Source organism: Osmerus eperlanus, chromosome 19, assembly GCF_963692335.1.
Source record: "Osmerus eperlanus chromosome 19, fOsmEpe2.1, whole genome shotgun sequence".
NCBI classification, from domain to species: domain Eukaryota; kingdom Metazoa; phylum Chordata; class Actinopteri; order Osmeriformes; family Osmeridae; genus Osmerus; species Osmerus eperlanus.
Genome location: NC_085036.1, coordinates 2195987 through 2209330, shown reverse-complemented (window position 1 = coordinate 2209330; position 13344 = coordinate 2195987). Strand labels below are relative to the sequence as shown.

Below are 13344 nucleotides of genomic sequence, written 5' to 3'. Positions count from 1 at the left end.
GAGTTCTTCGCGATTGTCAAGATCCTTTATTTCACACGGATGAGTTCTTGTTTGAGCGATATCGATTCAGCCGACAAGGGCTCATTTATTTGCAAGACCTTCTCGGGCCGTACATTGCAAATATCACACGCCGCAGCAAGCTTTATGCTTTATTATGAGCTTATGCTGCTGTATGTGAATATGTAACGCTATGTTTTAGGAAATGTCTTGTCTTATCTGTTGTGCCTGTGCTTTTTATATGTTTCACTGTGGGAGAGTGGGAAACGTCATATCGATTCCTTTTTATGTCTTGACATGTGAAGAAATTGACAATAAAGCTACTTGAAACTTTAACTGTGCTTCAGACTCTGCATAGCCTTGAGGTTTTTTGCGTCAGGTAGGCTATAGGCTACATTTTTATACAGTATAGGCGATGCAGAAAACATTGGCAAAGCCGCAGCATGCGTTGCTGTAAGAAAAGTGCTTAACCAGCTGATGAATCAATTCATCATATTCCTTGGCCATGTCCCAGTCAATGAAATCAAAGAGGGATTTACGCATAGGCCTACATGCATATACACATATATAGTACATGATATAAGCGCAGTAGCCTACATATATCCTCATAAGTGTCTATGAATTTGTATCAATTAGATACTCTTTGGCCTTTTTATCTAGCCTACTTATTCTGAAAGAGTTGAGATCATTATTTTCGCTAGCAAGATCTCATTCGATTATTAATTTCCATTAAGCCTACTGCCAGCAGGCACATTTAAAGAAATGTGATCTGATTGATTGGGGTACATGAGGCACTTAAGATGAGCCTATACATTTCCCCAAAACTTTCGCATAGCTTATCGGCAATTTTTTGCCAAGCTGCTTGTCTTGCTCTGGCAGCGGTGGCGGTGTTTGACTTAGCCATGATAATATGCTTATTGTCTTCGTAGAGACTCATTATAATAGTTTGCTCGGATGGCGAGAATAGCCTATCAATCACCGCTCTCTCTTTCGTCTTTTCCGCCATCATACCTTTAGAAAATCACGGTTTTGGTGATCGACCTTTCCTGCCTTTTGAAGTAGGACGTGCACGTGCAATTTCCCTGATAAGTTTAGCCTGATTGAAATTAACCACATGATTTGGATGCGGATCAGCCGTTGACGAACCGATATTTGCTGTTCTCACTCATCTCGCTAATGTTAACGGGCTAAAAGGACAATTGATTAACCCTTGTGCTGCCTTCGGGTCACATGACCCAAAGGTTCATAACGAACCATCATTGTGTTTACCCAATTTTACCCAATACAAAAACAAATAAAAATAATTTTCTTTTAACCTTCGCAATGTGGGGGGTCTGACGCATGCTTACAAAAATACAAAATTGCTTTACTTTGTTTTTGTATGCGGTAAAGTTGTCGCAATACGACGGTGGGTCACAACGACTGATGGGTCAGAATGACCCGAAGATAACACAAGGGTTAACTTAGCTTCAACCCTTACGACGAACGGGGCCCTGAGGCCTGTTCCATAAAGCGAGTTTACCAAATAAGCCAGACTTATGTCAGTTAGTCGGACTCATTTCTAGTTCATTCGGTTCCATAAAGCTAGCTCAACATAGTTCAAACTCGGTTACTATGGCAACTTGGGCTCCGAAACTAGTCTGGTCCGGGGCAGGTTAACTGTCAGGCTTGGCATGACTTGGTGCTTAACCAGACCTTCCTGTAACACTGACCCAACAGGAAAACGATGATTTACCACGGATAGTCTCATTTTCTTATTCTCATCAGTTCAATATGTTCAACATTGATAGAAAATCAACTTAAATAGCCTACATAGGCTACAACATTTAGCCTAATGTATTAAACGACGATGAACAATGATTTGATACACACCACATTAAACGTAGCCTATGGCTAGCCTAGTTTGTGATTTCAAATGTTTAGGCATCAGGGAGGCCTATCTCAATCTAAATTATCCGAGTATAATTATCATAGCTATATAGTTGTTAACAGTAGTCTACAATTGCAAAACAAACCTAAATCCATAGGCTACATCTATATCCTCCATTTTCCCGACACAACCTCTTTAAAAAGTTAGGCTACTGGGTAATGTATTGATTAATAGTAGGCTATTTATTTAAAACAATGTCAAAAAAGTAAATTTACATGTGTCTAGAGGGTGTCTGTTTTTTAATCAATGAAGTAAAGGTCTAAAAAAGGACCTCGACCTACGTAGCCTATTGTTCACGTCAATCATGGAGTGTCGTTTCATTTTGATGAAGCGGTGGATGAGGGAGCTGTCATAGTACAAGGCTTAAAGGGAACGTTCTTTCTGGAAGAAGTCACGTGGCAGTGTGCATTGCTTTTGCCGTGGTGGATTGTATGATCCATGTTTTACCTCTCGGGCTGCTTAAGAATAGGGTGCACGCGCAATTAGCTTGACTACTTAAATCTGACTTGAATTTGTAGGACTGCGTGAGCTGAAATTGGCCTTTATGGAACCGCTTTAGCCCCGCTTGACTTGTTAAGCTAATTCAAGTCTGGTTTGGGACTTTAAGTCCAACTTATTTGAGCGGCCTTTATGGAACAGGCCCCTGGTATCTGTGAAATACCACAGGGTTGTTGACGTTTATATAGCTAATGTAAACTCATATGCAGATGCCGAATGTGTGTGAAAACGTAATGAGTGATAGTAATGATGATTCATTTTACTTACATTTACATTTAGCAGACGCTCTTATCCAGAGCGACTTACAGTAAGTACAGGGACATTCTCCCCGAGGCAAGTAGGGTGAAGTGCCTTGCCCAAGGACACAACGTCATTTGCCCAGCCTAGAATCGAACCAGCAACCTTCAGATTACTAACCCAATTCCCTAACCGCTCAGCCACCTGACTCCTACTTAAGTGCTACAGGAACACATGGGCAATTTTTTTTTTTATATCGTTAGTTTTCTTCTTATGCTATTATTTTTCTTGTTCTGCAGCTGTGGGCGCACATTTATCATCATGCATGGTTTTAGTATTCCTTTGAGTGTCAGATATAACTTTCCCTGACGCAGCTGCAGTGAGCGTTTGGTCGCTAAGAAGCCTGTTAAGAGTGGGTCAGGCTGATCTTACATTTCCTTCTTAGTGAATGATCTTCTTAAGCTAAGAACGACTCTGGGAAACACGTCCTTCTTTCACAGCGCTCTTAGAACGCTCCTAAGAAGCTATTAGCGCTTAAGAGCTTCTTACAGTTTTTCTCGATTGCTTAAACAAATTTTTTGAAACAGTCAACCATTTTCTCAAAACTGTAAACACAAAACCAAATATTCAAACTCAATTTCCAAAACCTCTGACTCTTCTGGCAAAATCAAACACTCGCCCCAAAACCATTTCCCTTGTGCTCAAAATCAAACAAGGCTTTCAGATCATAAACACAGCAAATCAAAATATAAAGACTATGGAGCAATCAATAGACACAACAACACAAAAAAATGGATAACACAGCATCCATGCCATGTAAAGACAAATTTTTTTATGTATAACCCGTAGCAATAAAGAAAATGGATTTTGGATTTTGAAACACTGGATTTTGGTGTTTCAACACCCATTGACACTAATGTTTAGCCTATGTTCTGCACATCTCTTTGCCAACCGTCTCTGGATGAGGGAATCCCTCACTGAATTGCTCCTCCCAAGGTTTCTTCCATTTTCTTTCCTCTAGTGAGTTTTTCTGGGAGTTTTTCCTTGTCTTCCTTGAGGGTTTAGGTTGGCTGAGGGGCAGTTCTATCGGCGTATGTGAAACCTTCTGTGACATTGCTTGTAAAAAGGGCTATAGAAATACTGTACATTTGATTTGATTTGAAAATATTACAGTAACCATCACAACTTACTACTGTCAACAAAGAACAAAGAAAAACGTGGTAAAACCCCTCTGGTGTGCTGGATCCAGCCTTGAAAACACTCCACACCTATGTCCACAGGCCAATTCCATTGCCTGTAGGAGATTTACCCTGGTATATGGGTTTCGGTCATAGACCTTTCACCGCCACACAGAGAAAAACTCTTCAATTGGGTTGAGAAACAGGCGGTATGGTGGAAGGCAAACATTTACAGTAGAAAATGCTGGTTGATGTTGAACTATTCTCGTACACGGACACCAGCGGTGAAAGCTGACATTGTCCCAAACCACCATTAGAAACAAGTGTGAACAATTCTGAGTCATTGTGTTTTACAGATGACAACTGTGTTGTAGTTGTGTTTACTGTTTGCCGCTTGTGTTTACCATTTTGCGGCACAAGTGCATCACAGTGCAAAATGTGTTTAGTGAATGAGAATGTGTTTAGAGTTTTGCCAAAAGAGTGTCTGATTTGACAAATCGGTTTAGTTCACTGAACATTTGATTCAGAGAATGGGGTTTAGTGTTTTAGCAATCGAGAAAAACTGTAACGAATCTGGTAAACCCGGCCCTTATAAATGTAATCTAGGTCAACGTCGCCCGTCTGATTCCGAGGCCCGACCTGCCACTTGGCAGACAGGTCCGACTGCGGTTTCTCTGACGCCAGGCCAATTCTCCCGCCGAGAGGGATCGCCGATCGTCGAATCGTAAAGGCCTTGGTTGGACAAAAATAAAGTGGATGAGACGAGGTCGGCGACACGCGTAGATTTCATTTGTCTCCCGTCGTTCCGACCTTATCAATTTAATCTAGGTCAACGTCGCCCGTCTCTTTTCGAGGCCAGCGACAACACCTCTAGACCGTCGGCTTGGCAGAGAGGTCCGGCTGCGGTTTCTCTCACGCCTGGCAAATTCTCCCGCCGAGAGGGATCGCCGATTGTCAAATTGTAAAGGCGTCATTAGACTCAGGGGAGATGTAAGAGGCGTGGATCCAACCTCGTCAAGTTGAGAGAGCCCAATGACGCCTACCTAATTCGACCGCCGTAATTGACACCGCAGACACTGCGGTGGGTCACAAAGACCTGCGGACAGCTCCACCTAGTGTTAACTAGTGATATAACCTGATATATAAACTTCTTGGGCGGGCGGCGGGTTCATAATTAACAACGCAGACACTGCGCTGGGTCACAATGACCCGGAGACAGGTCCACCGAGTGTTAACTAGTGATATAACGTGATATACTGTATACACTTTGGGGGCGGGTTTGTAATTGACAACGCAGACACTGCGGTGGGTCACAACGACCCAAAGGTAGCACAAGGTCTAGGTAAAGTTATCGCAACACAACGGTGTGGGTCACAATGACCCGAAGGTAGCACAAGGGTTAGGGAGGGGGGGTGAGGGTGCGGGGTGGGTCACGACGACCCGAGGGCGAAGCGAGTGTTCCTCCTAGTTTTAACTGGTGATATTATGTGATATACCCCTCCCCTACGTATATACGTTTTTGTATTAGGAAGAGTCGCAGCGACACGGCGGTGGCAGGGTTATTACAAAAATAATACTTTTTTTTTTATTACAGTTTTTCTCCATTGCTTTGGCTCAATTCTTGAAACAGAAATGACATTCTCAAAGCTCTAAGTGCATTTGGCAAAATAGCCTATATGGTTCAGCACAAATACATAGATCACCTTCAAAAGGTCACCCAAAACAGTTAACTCGTGCTTCAAAACCAAATCATTTTCTCATATAAATAGTCAGTGCCCCCAAAATGAAAAGGTCCTTCTCGATTGCTTTGGCTCATCTCGAGAAAAAAGAGGACATTCTCAAAGCTTTAAATACATTTGCCAAAATAACCTAGATGGTTCAGCAAAACACCATGGCACACCTGCAAAGGGTCATCTTTCTCCTAAAACAGACAACTCATCAGTCAAAACTAAATCCTTTTCTCATACATATAGTCAGTGCCCCCAAAATGAAAAGTCCCTTTGGCATTGTGTAAACACTGCAGGTCAAAATGATTAGATGTTTTGTCAGTATGGCAGTGGACCTTAAAAATATCCCTCATGTGCACTGTGCTACAGTTACTGTAGTAGATGTTTTCTTTCCAGAATACTATGTGTCTTCAATCTACCCAGACTACCAGCTCCCATGTTACCCCGCTCCTCATCTCCCTCCACTGGCTTCCCATCACGGCCCGTATCAGATTCAAAAGCCTGGTACTGACCTTCCGAGTGGTGAACGGGACTGCACCCGACTACATCAAGTCTGTCCTCCAGCCTTACACCCCCACCCGCCACCTACGGTCTTCTTCTGTCAACAGTCTGGTGGTCCCACCTCTCAAGAGCGCTCGCTCCCAACCTAAGCTCTTTTCTTGTCTGGCCGCCCAATGGTGGAATCACCTCCCCACCTCCACCTTCAAGAACTATGTTTCTTCCCATTGGCACTTATTTGCTTTTCAAAATGTATGCTTCATGTTTTGGCTACCCACAATGTTTTTGGGGCTACCTCATTGTTTATGATCATTGATCATAAAAGCGTCTACTAAATGAATAAATATAAAATGTAAATGTGTATCAAACTGAAAAAAGATTACAGTAATTCAAGAGTAGCCTACAAGGTTTCACATCACATATTGCACTCACACTGCTTTGGAAATTGTTACTGTAATTGCCATACATTGTGGTTACTGTAACATGAGATGTGTACAGCACAATATAATGTCATACAATAAGCACATCAAAACTAACATTATGTATAACCTACACTACCAACACATACAGTAAGAAAGTAGTTTCACTAGTTGTCGTCCTCACTCTCCTGCTCATCCTCACGCTCCTGTCTATCTGGCCACAGATTTCATCGACATCACATCTGATGTTCTCCCTTGCGATGCAACAGGGGAAGAATCATTGTGCATGCCGCAACCATCCCCTACACTGATCTGCTGTGACATCATCACAAGCAGCATCCATTGCCTGGAGCAGGGACCTCTGGTTTTGAGCCCAATGCTCATAGACCCTCCACCTACATGCAGAAAAAAAACTCCTCGATAGGATTGAGGAATGGGGAGTAAGGTGATAAGAGCACCATAAGCATTCTTGGATGGGCAGTGAACCCTGATGACTGGGCCACGGTGGAAGCTTACATTGTCCCACACAATGACAAATGTAAGCAAGTGAGGCCCTACCAAACCCCTCTCATGTAGAGGGATAAGATCGGAGTGCAGGTGGTCCAAGAACACCAGTTGCTTCTGGGTATTGTATGGGCCAAGACTGGGAATTTCTCTGAAATGGCACACATGGTGATGTTGCCCACGAGCTGGCCTGGGACAAGCTCTATATATTGGATGGAAGCATTTATACTCCTGGATAGCTCCTGTCAGCTAACTAAACTTACTGTGTGATTGGTGATCGGATGTGTCCCCTTGTTTAGTAAAGTTTTAGTTGCACCTGACAATGACTGTAAGCAGATGATCCAAGAGATCCATATTACAGTATATACCATCATGTTTTTCATGTTATTATGTGCCTGAAAGATTTTGACAGTGGAGTGAACTATTGTGCAGGTGATGATGTACACAAGGAAATTATGCCAACATGTTTTGCAGAGAACAACCACTTGACTGAGAAGCAACACAGTTTAGACCAGCAAGATATTTTCAATTGGTAATTGGCCTAATTGAAGGCAATTATGCCTAACCATTTCAAAGATGTGCTAAATCATTTGAAATTTGTGCAAACTGTAGGCAATTGCACTTGTCATTTACGAGGATGTGCTAATACAATCGCAATTTGATTAAAGGAATGAAAAATTCCAATCGGTTGTGAACAAGTGCCCAGTGGTTTGGAGGTTTGCACGTGTTGTTTTGAGAATGTCATTTCTGTTTCGTGAAATGAGCCATAGCAATGGAGAAAAACTGTAAAAAGAGCATTTAGATATATAGTCTCGGTTGGTAAACCTGTGAAAGAGGAAGACCACTGTCTGCTGTTTCCCCATCACTTCTTTCGCTCCGAGCGAGTGTCCTGGGTCGGTGACCTGGCAAGCAGCAACCACCTTGGGCCAGTGGCGCAATGGATAACGCGTCTGACTACGGTCATCGCTTCTCGGCCTTTTGGCTCAGATCAAGTGTTGCATCGAGGCCTTATCGAGGAATTGAGTGCCATTGAGGCGACAGTGGCTGACGGCGGAATTGCAGGTGGCGGTGGACCTGGCGTCGGCACCATGGAAGCTGACGGGACCAGCGGCGGTGAGTCTGGGGCAGGGAGGGATGGCGGTAACGGGGGTCGTGCTGTGTATGGGGCACCGTTACGGTGCTTAGGGGGGACGGCCAGGGGGCTGAGTGCCGTGGGAGGGATTGCCCTGGCTGATGTCGCTGCGGTGGTCCCACGGCGGACCCCGAGTGGCGGAATGGAGGCCAGGGTCGACGGTGCGTCCCAAGCTCCGGGGCCAGTGGCTGGAGGGTCCGGGGACGGAGGTGGAGTCCCCCGTGCTGTTTGAGCGGTGGCGGAGGTCCGGGCGACGGCGGAGGTCCAGGAGGTGATGGAGCGCCAGTAGTCGGTGGCGGTGGAGCCCCTGGTGGCGGGAGACCGGTGGGGCTGGCGAGGTCGGGGATGAAGAACTCCCTCCGGTTCTCGTGGAGGGACCCAGATGTGGCGAGGCTTTCGAGGGAGGCTTTCACGAGGCAGGTGGTGATCGCCATCTTAAAGCTGACACCAGCAGAGGTCCTGTGTCGGCAGGACAACGTCCAGGAGAGGGGGTTTGACGTGACCCTGAAGACGGCGGCTATTGCAGCTTCCGTCTTGGCCTTGGTTCGGGCCCAGAGGGCAGTGGCACCCCTGGAGTCCTACGAGGTGGTGGATCTGGACCACCAGAATTTTAGGGTGGTAACCGTGCATTTGTACAATGGGAATGTGCCGGACCAGGGAGTGGCCCCTTTCCTGGGCCGCCATGGGGACGTGAAGTCAGGGGCCCGGTACTTCCTGGACTCTTTGGGGTACTGGACGGGGCGGCGCCAGTTCCAGATGCTGCTGGGCGAGGACGGGGTGGGGATGGACGGGCTGCAGCACCCCCTGGCCTATTTTTGCATCGGGAGTGACAGGGGCTACTTGTTCTACGCTCGCCAGCCCCCTTGCTGCAGGAGGTGTCGCCGGGCGGGTCACACGGAGGTGACATGTGGGGGGCCCCGCTGCGGGTTTTGTGGTGGGGAGGGGCACGTGGCACGGAACTGCCACGTGCCGAAGACCTGCCACCACTGTGGTGCAGCTGGGCACCTCTTGAGGGCGTGCCCAGCTCGGGAGAGGAGTTATGCGGGAGCCGCAGCAAGGGAGGCTGGTGCCCCTGTCACCCCAGGCGCCGCCCCTGGCGTCCCGGACGTGGCCCCTGACGCCCCGGAGGGGGCCCCTGATGTCCCAGACGTGGCCCCTGCGGTCATTCCGGTCCCGGACGCTCCGGACGAGGCCCCTGCGGTCATTCTGGCCGCAGCGGTGGAACGGGAGGAGGCGGTGAAGGTGGGGGGCTCTCCGGCCGAAGAGGTGGACCGGGACGGGTGGCGGCACCTAACACAGGTGCTGGAGGAGCTGACGGCACAGGCGGAGGTGGCCCTGGGTTCTGAGGGGCCAAGGCACGGCGGACACTTTGGGGAGGGCTGGAGGTGGCGGGGTGGGCCTGGTGGGGCTCGAGTGGCAGCAGATGGCCCTGGACAAGGTGGACCGTGGGGAGGTGGGGGGTCGAGGAACCCTCGCAGGAAGGCCACGGCAATGGCGGAGGGTGAGCCGGGGGTATCTGGAGGGGGTGGGAGTAAGAGGGGTAGGGGGGGAAGAGCGTCACTGCCGAGTACCCCGTTGGAGTTTGGGGAGGGGGTTATGGCGGTCCGGGAGGGGGAGACAAACCCGTGTCCGGCCTCCTGGGCGGAGAGGATGGAGACGGAGGAGGGGAGTGGGGGGAGGGATTTGTATGGGTGACATGGGGTCGGTGCGGGTGGTTTTCTTTTTCATATTTGTCATGTCTTTCACAGTGTGTTCTTTTAATTTGCGGGGTTTGAGGGACAGAGTGAAGAGGGCGGCAGTTTTTTCTTATTTGGGTGGGTTGAATTTCACGGTGTGTTTTGTTCAGGAGTTGCATTTGAGGGATGGTGCAGGGGGGGGTCGGTGTGGAGTGTGGGAGGGGTGCACTCAACTGGGGTGGTGATACTGTTTGGGGGGGGGGGTTCGGGTGGAGGGGTCTTTTATGATTTCACAGGGGAGGGCCATGGGGGCGGACATTTGTGTGGGGGACATTCGACTGCGGGTGATTTGTGTGTATGGGCCACAGGGAAGGGTGGCGAGGGGGGAGTTGGTGGAGTGTGTGGCCCCTCACTGTGCCACAAACAGGGTTTTGGTGGTAGGGGGGGATTTCAATGTGGAGTTAGGGGGCACGGGTGAAGTAAGTGTAGCAGCGTGGAGGGTTTTGTTTAGCGGGCATAGTTTGGTGGATGGGGGGAGGTGCACTACCCGTCATTTTACGGGCCCACGTGGCGTAATTCCCGTGGGGTCCAGAAGCGTTTAGATTACGTCTTCTTGCCTCGGTCTTTGGGACCGGTGTCTGGCCGGGTGCTCCCTGTATTCTTCTTGGACCATGATGGGGTCCTCTTGATGGTGCGGGCCCGGGTGCCGGTTTTTGGCCGGGGGTACTGGCACCTCAACCTGGGGGTCCTGGAGGAGCAGGCGTTCTGCGACTCCGTGGCCCACTTCTATCAGGGCCTCGTGGGCCTTAAGCCCTTCTACGCGGGGGTGGTCGAGTGGTGGGAGACTGTTAGGCCCGACTGAGGGACTTTATCCAAGGGCACTGCAGGAAGCAGGCGAAGGCTTTGAGGGCGGAGATCGCACGGCTGCAGCACCAACTTGAGCTGGAGCATTCCTTGGGAAACCTGGGAGTGTCCCCCGACTTGCAGCGGTGTGCCGCTCTCAAGGTCCGTTTGAGGGTCATCCACGAGCGTTGTGCTCGCGCCTACCTCTTGAGGGCGTGTCAAGATTTCTTGGAAGAGAATGAGACGTGCTCGGCCTCTTTCTTCGCCTCTGTCAAGGCAGCGAAGAGGAGGTCAGTGTTCGCGGAGGTGAGGGACCTCCAGGGCCACATAGCAGCGGAGCCTGCCCGTATGGTGGAGGCTGCCACCGACTATTACCGCGTTTTGTTTAGTGCTAGGGAGGTAGATGAGGGTTATGGCGAGGTCTTCCTTAGGGCATTGACCCGTCGGGCGCCTCCAGATGCGGCCATGGAGGCACCGTTGTCCCTTGGGGAGCTGGAGGGAGCACTGAGGCGCATGGGCTGCCGGCCGAGTTCTATCTCAAGTTTTGGGATGTGATCGGGCCGGCGGTCCTCAAGGTCCTCACCGAGGTCCTCGGCACGGCGACCCTGGGAGGGTCGATGGCCGACGGGGTGCTGTCCCTCCTGTCAAAGGGAGGGGACGGCACCGACCTGGGTAACTGGCGGCCGTTGACCATGCTGTGCGCAGATTACAAGCTGTTGGCCAAGGTCTTGGCGGACCGGCTGCGCACAGCACTCCCAGGCGTCGTGCACGTGGACCAGACCTGTGGCGTGGGTGGTCGGTCCGTGCGCTGGAATCTCTAGCTGCTCCGGGACGTCATAGCCTGGGCCGAGGACTGCGTGCTGCCTCTGATGGTAGCCGGCCTCGACCAGGCAAAGGCATTCGATAGGGTCAACAGAGGGTTTTTGTTTCGGGTGTTAGAGAGACTAGGGATAGGGCACGTGTTCATCGGGTGGCTGAGTACTCTGTACTCGGCCGTGGGGTGCACAGTTTCTATCAATGGGCACTTGGGAAAGAGGTTTGATTTGGTCTCAGGGGTTAGGCAGGGGTGCCCGCTCTCACCCTTGCTGTTCATCCTTTACATGGAGCCCCTGGTGGCGGCCATTCGGGCCGACCCCGGTGTTGATGGGATACTGGTACCAGGTAGCGGGGGCCTACGGGTCAAGATGACTCAGTACACAGACGACACCACTCTGCTGCTGGGGAGCGACGCTAGCCTGATCCGAGCCTTGGAAACCTTCCAAGATTTCACGAAGGCCTCTGGTGCGGTGCTCAACCTCACCAAGTCGTCGGTGAAGTTCTTTGGGCGCTGGAGGGGAAGGACGGATGTACCAGGGGGGCTGGCTCACTGTGCAGGGCCCCTGCGGATCTTGGGGGTGCACTTTCAGGCAGCCCAGTGCGCCACGGCCAACTGGACCAGGCGCCTAAATGCAGTTGAGCGGAAGTTGTCCCTATGGAAGGCCAGGACTCTGACTTTCGTGGGGACAGTGCTGGTCCTGAAGATGGAGGTGTTGCCGACTCTCCTCTTCCTGGCTTACGTGTATCCCATGCCGACCGGCATGCGGAGGCCTTTGACGCGGCTCGTGTTTTGTTTCCTCTGGGGGGGAGATATGAGATTGTGTCGAGGGTCCGCATGCTGGCCCCCGTGAGTCAGGGGGGGAGGGACGTGCCGCAATTCCCGCTGAAGCTTGACTGCGAGTTCGTTTGTTTTCTTTTGGGAGAGTTGTCCAGTCCGGTGCTGCACCCTTCTGGGCACTTCCTACATTTTTCCTTTTCTTATCAGGCGAGGCACCTGATAGAGTAGTCCCTGGCCCCCGGGCGCAGCTGCCATGGCACTTCGGCCAAGCGGCCACGTGGATGAGGCTGCACCCTGCGGCCAGGGACCCGGTACTGGGCCTGAGTCAGAGGGCCCTGTATGCCGAGTTGGTGCAGGGAGTCTGTGCGCCGGCCGTGGTGGGGATACCCGCCACGGTCTGGTCGTCAGTACAACTGCCCGGTCTAGACAACGGTCTCAAAGACCTGAATTGGCTGTGCCTACACAAGGGCCTGCCGGTGCGTGAGATCATGCACCGGCACGGCCTGGCACGGACCTCGGTGTGCCCGCGGGCCACCTGTAGCGGTGACGAGTCCATAAGACACGTCATGTGGGACTGTCCTTTTGCTGGGGTGGTGTGGGCCAGGGCGGGGGTTTTGCTGGGGAGGGTAGTCACAGGGTTTAGGCTCACATGGGTGAGGGTGGAGAGGGGTGTGGGGTGGTCGGGGGGGAGGCGTAACCGCTTCCTCCTGTGGCTGATCATTAGCCTTTTTAAACGGGTATTGTGGCAGGCAAGGAAGGAGTGGGTGCAGAGAGGGTGGATTGGGGGGTGGAGGGGTGTGTTAGAGGGTGGAGGATTGTTTAAGGGTGAGGGTGGGGGTGGACGTTAGGAGGTGGGGGATGCATGCGGCAAGGGATAGGTGGAAGGGGTGTCTGGGCCTCCTGTGAGGGGTCTGGGGTTTTGTGGGCGGTTTTGGTTTTTGTGTGGGAGGGTCACCCTGTGGGGGCTTCTGTTTTTTTTCTGTGTTGGCCCCGGTGTGTGGCCTGTGACCAGTGTTGTCCTGTATGTGTCCCTGTATTCCTGCCCCGGTGTATAAGGCATTGGTTTTGTGTACTGCCCCTATGGGGGGCTTGTGTGTGTTTGTTTTATTTT

At 50.6% G+C, this 13344-nt stretch overlaps 1 pseudogene; it reads left to right on the top strand.

The window, feature by feature from the left end:
• Positions 1 to 8352, top strand: part of LOC134039998 (myosin heavy chain, cardiac muscle isoform-like) — a 28003-nt pseudogene extending 19651 nt beyond the window's left edge.
• The last annotated feature ends 4992 nt before the right edge of the window (positions 8353 to 13344 follow it).